The 8,888-nt window shown below is 34.3% G+C and overlaps 2 non-coding genes across 2 annotated transcripts; both read right to left on the bottom strand.

The window, feature by feature from the left end:
* Window positions 1-2,448: 2,448 nt before the first annotated feature.
* Trnac-gca (transfer RNA cysteine (anticodon GCA)) lies at window positions 2,449-2,520 on the bottom strand. Its single transcript has one exon. It is a non-coding gene; the product is annotated as a tRNA-Cys (tRNA).
* Window positions 2,521-2,657: 137 nt separating this feature from the next.
* Trnac-gca (transfer RNA cysteine (anticodon GCA)) lies at window positions 2,658-2,729 on the bottom strand. Its single transcript has one exon. It is a non-coding gene; the product is annotated as a tRNA-Cys (tRNA).
* Window positions 2,730-8,888: the final 6,159 nt, after the last annotated feature.

The following is an 8,888-nucleotide window of genomic DNA, read 5'->3' as shown; positions in this document are numbered from 1 at the left end:
TATCGTTTTAATTATTTTTTTTCTACTATTCTCCTCTTACGCTTGAAAGGCCTAGTCGAAAAGTATTTTATTATTTGATGCTCCCATATTATCGAAGCCGTGGTACGAAAACAATCCGTGGCATCACTGCATCAGAAACATCAATAATAGGTATAAACCGTATTATCATAGTGCACACTCCACAGACTATATTATGGATATTCATAGTTTTTGTTTACATCCCGGGCAAGCTACCTGTTTTCATATTATAGACTACAGAATTTTTCAGGCCATTCGTGAGAACTGCAGACAGGCGCAGTAAGTATAAGTCATATAATATAGTAACATACCGAAAAACATAGGTAGTAAGTATATTACTTTTATAATATAGTTAGGCACATGTCATATAATATTAATTACTGATATTAAAACATTTATATTATAAATCTATTAAACTATTGATATTAATAGTATTTAATGTCTTATTTATTATTTTACTATTTTAATTAAGTATATGATGATAACCTAATACAGTATCTAACATTTTTTAGGTAGGTCTAGTCAAGGCTGGGCAAGTTAATGATTTTTTTTAACTCAGTTAAGTTAAGTTAATATGCACCAATAATAAAAAGTTAAAAGTTAAATGTTAATTTAAATATAGGTTAACTCAGTTAAGTTAAAAGTTAATTCACACTTTTTGTTAACTTTTTATTAAGTTAAAAAAAAGTTAATTTGTTTATACAACGCTAGCGTATTTAATTTTTGCTCAACCCAAAACTAAATAATAGGATATAATGTTAATACTTCATACAGTATTTCCATATAAGTTAGATTCGAATGATATAAATTTTTAACTTTAAACAATTTATGATACATATTTTTTGACATGAAAACGATATAGACTGAAATAGTGAAATATTATAAAATTAAAAAACACAATAAATTAACTTAACTTACTTCTTAAAATGAAAAATTAACTCGTTAATTTCACGTTAATTAAGAAAGAAATTTAGTAAGTTTACAGTTAAGTTAATGAAAAGCCAAAAGTAACTAGTTAAGTTAAAAAGTTAAAACAAAATTAACTTTTTAACTTAACTTTAACTTTTTAACTCGTTAATGCCCAGGCTTGGGTCTAGTGAAAAAGTTGTCATTTTATCAGTAGACATCAGTCTGCTAGTCATTCGTGGCTGATTTAATTAGTACTCAGTACATTTAGTTCTGATATTAAAGTTGATCGTAAAATATATCAATATTGATTTTGTACAAATATATCTTTTCTTAAAAGAAAAATAATATATAGGTACATATAATTATTGAGAAAAGTTACTTAAAAATATTTTTTTGTGGAGGGGGGATGTGTCCAAACTGTGTCACCATGTGTCTAAACTCCGTGGCAAATCTCGCTACATTTGTAACTTATTATAAATAATTAATAATATACCTAAAAATAGTGCAAATTCTAAAATATTATCTACATTACAAAAAGAGTTTTTTTTAAGAATTTAAAAAAACATCGCGACAGTGCTAATATATAGTGCCCGGATCATAAATACGAATGATGGTTGTCCGGGGTGCAACTTGCAGGTTTATAGCACCCTGGGTCAGTCTACCTCCGGGCGTACCTGCGCGTGTACCTACCCATGCATCACATACACGGACATGGTCAGTGATATGATGTCGACGTATCTGTATAACTTTGCACTTTGCTGCAGTAAAACGCCCCTACGGTCGCGCGGCGCCGGTGCGTATCACATGACGTATTGTATGTATAATGATGGCAAACGCTGAAACGTTTCAAGACGAAATTACTTCCCGAAATTGCACAATTCATTGTAAAACTATAATATATATATATTTATAAACGAGTGTGCGGGCGTGTGTGTGTGTGTGTGTGTTGTTTTGTCGTTACAATATGGATTTAGTGCCGGATATAGACTCTTAATGTCTTTACGGACTACGGTCGATTATATACAATACATAGCAGCAGTGGGGATCGTAGGGACGACAATAATAAAACGTCCTTCGTTCCCTTCGTGCCCCCTCCACTACTGGCCCCCCACCCCCGTGAAACGTCCCCACAATTTACGACGATTCCCGGAATAAAACACACCGATGTATGAATAATATACGCGTCGATCCCCGAGGGATAAGCCGCCGCGCTTTCAATCGAATTAACCGGGTAAGAAGCGTGTCGCAAACTAAATTTCTCGACGAAAAATAAAGGCGTTTTACGCGCGATCTCGCGTGACAGATTTACGCGCTGGAAAAAAACAATTTTGCTAATTTGTGTATGTATGTGTGATTGGACGAGGAAAAACCACTCGTCGTTGCGCTGCTAGCCGATAGACCACCACGAATATTGTGTATCGTTTAAATTTAATTCGTATCGCGGAAACTGCATGATGGAACCGAACGAACAGCATCATGTTGCAGTCGATTCGAATTAAAAAAGAAGAAAAAAAAATTTTCAGGGGGCACCCGGGTTTGAACCGGGGACCTCTCGATCTGCAGTCGAATGCTCTACCACTGAGCTATACCCCCGCGCTGTCAGTACTGCGAATAGTTAGTTTGATAGACAAACGTTTTTAATTTGACTATTGTTATTATAATATTGTGACGAGTTGACACGTTTTGTCTGTCACGTCAAATTTAAATTTACGAAAAAAAAAAAAAATTTCAGGGGGCACCCGGGTTTGAACCGGGGACCTCTCGATCTGCAGTCGAATGCTCTACCACTGAGCTATACCCCCGCGCTGTCAGTAGTGCGAATAGTTAATTTGATAGACAAACGTTTTTAATTTGACTATTGTTTTTTGTTGGTGAATTGACACGTTTTGCCTGTCACGTCGTTGTTTATCAAACAGAATAAGTATTCATAATATTTATTAAAAGATATTATAACAATAATAATTGTCTAGCAGAGTAGCACACAAGCGCGTGTTGTTGAGATTTCGTCGACATTTATCGCAGGCCGTCACTTGTCGGTGGATTTTCATTTTGTAATAATAACTTATTATTTTGCTAAAATTTGTATGCATAATTTTCATCTTTCATGCATATTTCAACGTATAAGTGCATTTAGCGCTTATTTGGTTGGTTTTTAATGCATATAAATCGGCGCTCTATATATAATAATAAATAATAACACAACTGAGCAGTGGCGTACGCAGGATTTTGGGATTGGATGGGGGGGGGGGGGGGGGGATTGAAAATTAATCACGATTTTATTTGGTCCAGTCTAATAATTTCAAACGTTTAGGTGAGTTATTTGAAAATGTTTGGACAACCTCAACTTCACAACTTTACTAGTAGAAATTAATATGAACCGATTATCAACTTCGGTGGAGGTTTTTTAGAAGCAAGTTGGATGTAGTTGGTACTTTTAGGAGGTCAAAACTGAAAAATCTCAATACCTATTTTTTAAAATAATCCTGCAGAAAAACATCTGATGGAGAAAAAACCTGCAATAAGCTATTATATTTGCTAATGTATAATATTGTAGTGATGATATAGGTAAAAATATTATGAATGTACTGATTTTACAATATTATGTTTATTTTTTTAGCATCTTGTCTGTTAGGAAAAGGATCTAATTGGTACTTTGAGGCGTCAAAAGTGAAAAATTCCCAATAGTTTTCAAAAGCGTCAGGAAAAACAAACAAAACATTAAGGAAAAATTTAGATTTTTACGCAAAAACAGTTTTTGACAAAATCGACTTTGGTTTTTAGCGTAAAGGTTTAACCCTAAAAATAATTACTGTAGATACATGACATTTTCACTGAATGTTTATTTTAGAATTTTTTTTGTATACCATGCGATTCTTTTTGAGCTATTTAGTTTTTATTCTATACATTTCAATACAATTTTATTCGTTGGGTCAAAAAGCTTTCAAATTTAATACACGATTCCTTATAAGTTGTTATAATAGCAGTTGGTAAATATTAAAGATCCATAGCTACGGTTTATTTTTATAAGTATTAAAATTCAAATATTGACAACATTTATCAAAATCTCAACAAATTTCAAATTAATGGAAGTTAAAAAATTATTAAATTTACAATTTTTTTAGCTAGGAATTGGAAATTTAAAAAAATAATTCTCTTCACACCCGAAACATTTTATCGAAAACACGTTCCACGCATGATCAGTGTTTGAACAACACCAAATTTCCACACTATATACCTATATATGTATATAGCTCATCCTGTAACCAAAAAATATAAAAAATCTAAAAACAAAGTTATTTTTTAGACATTTTAAGTTCAAATTTGTAGGAAGTTACATACCTATTAAAACCAAAAATAACGATTTTAGTTATTTTTATAATTATAAATATTATTCTTGGGTACCTATATGAAACTTTTAGAGTATATAATTATATTTTTTACACATGACGACATTTTAAAATCAAATACGTATATTGTATACAAACATATACATGCGGTACACGCACAGAATTATACCCAAACACATCGCGCACAGAATTATATAATATTATAACTGCTATAATATCGCTACGTCCCTGTCGCTGCTGCTGCAGTATATATATATATATATCTATACCTATGCATATTATATTATTATTATATTAAAGCATCATCGAATACGCAATAATAATAATTCGGGACTCGAGCACGGTGCATATGTAATTATTATTGTATAGTTATATTATATATATAATGTACCAACGTATTCGAGACAGACTTTTTCAGGTGTGGCGGGGGGGTGGGAGCGTTCGTTGTAGAAGGGAGGGGGCGTTTTGATTAAATCCCGAATACGTGTGGCCGCCGCAAATGGGATTTTCGAATTCCGTCGTAGGTATACAGCGCGATGGCTGGTAACGGTGTGTGGGCAACAGTGGGATGGAGGAAGAGGTTTCAGAGGGTTATAGGGCGAAACGCTCCGTTGGCAAAGGACGGTGGCGGCGGCGGGGAGGTTCAAAAGGATTGCATAATGTTTGCGCTACGGCGCGGTGGCTGAAATGAAATCACAAACGAAATGGCGGACACGAATCGAATTTGGTCACTTTACAATATAACCTAACCCGCCCCCCCCCTCCCACCACTCGCCCGTCCCTTTGTATAACTGCATAACTCGCCGTTCGTATATATATCTGCGGCAACAGACCCGCACGCGCGCATACACCTATATTTGCAGTATGTAATTTTCCGTGCATATTATATGATATTATATGTATGTTGTACAATGTATATATATATAAAATGCATACATAATATGCCCACGTGGTATATTATATTATATACGCATGCAGTATGAGTATGTGAGCTCGTATAGCTGTGGGTACCTCGCGCCGACTCCATTTTACGTTATAATATTTTTATTTAAGACGATTATATTATAATATGATATAGCGGCCAGTGTGGGTGAAATATAATATTATGATGTCAGAAAATAATATAATGTTGTTACCTGCAGTACCTATTCATGGGCGTCCCCAGGGGGGGGGGCAAGACGGGGCACTTGCCCCCCCCCCCCTGGAATAATGTTATTTCCACAGAAATTGGTAAAATTCCAAATGATAAATTAGTTTCTAAAAATAGGTCTACTAAGTTTCCATAACACATTATGTCAACGCACGGCTGACGGCTATCTATGAAAACTATCATTCATAAAAATGATCTTAAATAATTGGAAAATGGTCGTCCATTTAGGCACATATGGCCATTGATTTAGATATTGTCATTACACGTTCAAGAACGGTAAAGAAACAGTCACTAAGAGCGAACTATGAAACTGAGAGTTGTGAAGATTATTACCGAGTTTCGATTTTTATGCCATATATTGATTCAATTTTACAATCTATAAAAGAATGTTTTGATAAAAAAAATGATTATGCATTTTTACTACAATATCTTCACCCCAACATTTTTAAAAAAATTGGAGAAAAAAATGTATTTTGAAAGCATTGAAAAAATTGCTGATTTCTATAAAATTGATAATCTCCAAGCTGAAGCGGAAAGTTGGTACAGTTTTTGGCAAAATAAGGACTACCAAGATATTGATTTTATCGATTTGTTAAATTGTAACTGTACGTTTTTTCCAAATATACTGTTGCTTTGGAAATATTTTTGTCTCTTCCGGCTTCAAGCTGTACAGCAGAACGTTCTTTTAGTACATTAAGGCGTGTTAAAACATGGTTACGATCAACGATGGGTGATGATAGACTGAATGGAACATGCATGTTGAGTGTTCATAGAGAAAAAGTAAATTCAAATAAAGAAAAATGTATTGAAAATGCACTGACACAATTTGGTAGAGAATGTCCACGGAGATTGAAATTTATATTTAATGAAAAAGAATGATGTATAATAATATTTTTTAATGTTTTAATTGTAATAATAATACCTACCTAATTGTAATGTTTTAATTCATAATTTTAATAATGACGAAGTATAATAATTTACTATAAATAAAATGTATGAAAAGATTTTCATTTATTTTTTAAATTAATTTTGCCACCCCCCTAGAAAAATGTCTGGGGACGCCCATGTACCTATTATTGATTGCCACGCCGCATCTCATGATTGGGGGAACATAACCGCGCGAGAAAGAAGACTGCAGCAATCGATATAGGTACGTATCGCTATAGTTATAATAATAGATTGTGATAAGTGATAACGTATAACTATATATTATAACATCATCTTAACGCCTTGCAGACGACTACTGTAGACTGTGTCGCTGGATCAACATGGTATCTGAGTGACTAGGTGTGCCCATCGGGAAAAGAGAGGAAAACTCGATATAATACTATAGGCAGGTAAAACCATTAATACATATTACATATACCACGTCTATAATATATGTATAGGTATGGACGTAACCGAATATGGCAATATACATTGTATAATATTTTCATTGAACCTATATATAGGTATCTACATATGCGATAAACGAGGGAAACGTCGACAATGCATCACAATACTTTATCATAATATACAATAATTAATGTTTAATTGGCAGGTGTAGGTACCTACTTCGTATTCATAGTTCATTGGGCCATTTTACCAATGTTTTATCTGGATTTTACAATTCTACGTAGCTTGTATAGTTACATGTTTGACCGAGACAAAATGTAGTGTGACATTTTTAAGAATTTTATATACTATTTACCTACTCGTAAGCACAAATTCAAATCCGTGAATCGCGCCTGACGCCTCCTTTTCAACTGAATTTTTTTTTTCTTTTTAACTGATGTAGCCTTCGCCCTGTACGGACACTAACTAGTATAACTATTACTATAAGAGTGCTAACTACTATTAAAATCCTTAAATACTCGTACGATTTACGTAGTTCCTAGCTCACTTAAAAAAAAAAACTATTGTTAAAATGATATATAAGTGTTACAAATTAAATAATAGTTTTTTTTTTTTTTAATAGGTATTCGAAATCCAAATAAAAAATGTTTAATTGTTTTATAATTAAATTCATAGATTATCAATTTGAATACTTGAACATTTTCGAAGATTCAATTTTAACCAAATTAGATGGGTATTTTTGTATAAACGAAAAGCAACAATTTTTATCAAACGAAATTATATTCAAGAAATATGAATCTTAGAGACTTGACACTATTTCCGACATGACCTCTATTTACCCATACTTATATATAAACATTTTCTATACACGGATAATATGCAAATTATTATAAAACGTATATTCTTAACATTAAAATCGGCGACACCCGAAACCTACAAAAGCGACAACACTATAGCGATTTCGGCGGTTTTTCGCTTCAAACTATAGCTGGTAGATGAAATCGATGGCGATCGATAAAAATATAATATACAATAATCTGAAATCCGATATTTGCAGCGTGGTTCCGAAAACGGTGCGCGATGACGGATGTCGTTGTATATATTTTTGTCTCACCGATTTCATCGGTCTCGGATTTCGGAACGGCGGCGACGGTGCAGCGAATGTTATTATTCCAACAATATTCCGGTAAGTCGGCCAACACTGACGACGCGACGAGTGCGGTACATGGCCGACGTCCCGCTGCGTGCGTCGCTTATCCCCTTGGATTTTGCCGGTGCTGGATTTCAATTCCGGAATCGTGTGCCGCACCAACGGCAGGGGGGTACGGAGGTACGCGTTTGGCGTGACGACGTCCGCGCGCTGAACTACACGCACGGAACGCGCGTGCATTATTGTTCAAAATATGAACCTCGTGTAGGAAGTCGCCATATGCATTCCGTAGTCGATAGGGGAAAACACGGCGAAATGTTATGCCGTCCATATGGAAATTGTCATCGTCGTTATCTCATAATATTAACGTTAGAAATCAAATCGGAATGCATAATAATATGGCGGCTCCCGTGAGGTCTCATTTTACATATATTATGAGAACCGTGCATAATACGCATTCCATGTATTTAGTTCAGTGCGTCCGCGTACACACAGCAGTCTTCCGGTAAGTGTTTAGCGTGATGCGTTCCGATTCTTCGGTCCACGCGGTTCTAACTGCGATTTCCGACTGTTTTCGCGCAAATCGAGAGCGGTACGTACGATATTACAATTAATGTGTGATGGGGCTTGTTGTATTTCAAATTTCGATGTACCGGTATCAACGGTAATACGGTAATTTCGGTAACTACCGAGACACGATAATTTTGGTAACTACACAGAATATAATATTCTGTGGTAACTATACCGATACATGGTAGATTTTCGGTGATTATCACAATATGGAATTTCCGGTGGATCTATAATATAGAACAGTATTTTCAAACTCGGGAAAACTGAATGATCTTTTTTAATGAATTATAATGGAATCCTTTAATCTTGAACGTCCCCCAATTAAGTGATTATGTAAGTATAAGTAAACTCCAATTCAATCCCACTCTATAAATAAATAAAATATTTTTTTTGTTTAGAAAACGTACAA

This window comes from Metopolophium dirhodum, chromosome 6 (assembly GCF_019925205.1).
Source record: "Metopolophium dirhodum isolate CAU chromosome 6, ASM1992520v1, whole genome shotgun sequence".
Classification (NCBI taxonomy): domain Eukaryota; kingdom Metazoa; phylum Arthropoda; class Insecta; order Hemiptera; family Aphididae; genus Metopolophium; species Metopolophium dirhodum.
The sequence above is the reverse complement of the archived record's forward strand: the minus strand, read 5'-3'. Positions and strand labels throughout refer to the sequence as shown.